The sequence below is a fragment of the Pygoscelis adeliae genome, unplaced genomic scaffold, assembly GCF_000699105.1.
Source record: "Pygoscelis adeliae isolate BGI_AS28 unplaced genomic scaffold, ASM69910v1 Scaffold77, whole genome shotgun sequence".
NCBI classification, from domain to species: Eukaryota; Metazoa; Chordata; class Aves; order Sphenisciformes; family Spheniscidae; genus Pygoscelis; species Pygoscelis adeliae.
The window spans coordinates 5,095,241-5,095,737 of record NW_008825216.1 but is presented as its reverse complement, the minus strand read 5'-3'; positions in this window follow the sequence as shown (position 1 = coordinate 5,095,737).

The window sequence follows — 497 nt, the reverse complement described above, 5'->3', positions numbered from 1 at the left end:
CATCTGCGCCCCCCTCCCTCACCCCAGGGCACCACTGGCTTCCAAAGCCTCAACCGGTCCATGTAAAAACTGAGAGCTATATTCTGCTCGGTCTGAGCAGCAATTACACTAAACCAGTCGGGTTACATTAGCTGTGTCAGGGATTGCATCAATCTGCTGCACAGGCAGAGGTGCTGTGTATAAACACCGTCCCCTCACATTAAGGCCACCCACGCTTTTGTTACACTGAACGGTCTGGGCCAGCGTTTTCCGCCCTGGGTATCCGTGTCAGCTTGCATTTTTTCATTTGTACCGGTTAGGGGAGGCGCAAGGCAAGGCAGGGCAAGGCAAAAATACTGTTTGCCTCCTTATCAAGAAAAAAAAAAAAAAAAAAAGGCCGCTTATAAAAAAAAAAAAAAAAAAAAAAGTAGTTTCCCACAAGTGTTTCCGAAAATCCGCCAGTGCCCCCGTGTGTTGGGGGGGGGGCGGGGGGGGCGGGGGGGGGGGGGGCGCGCGGG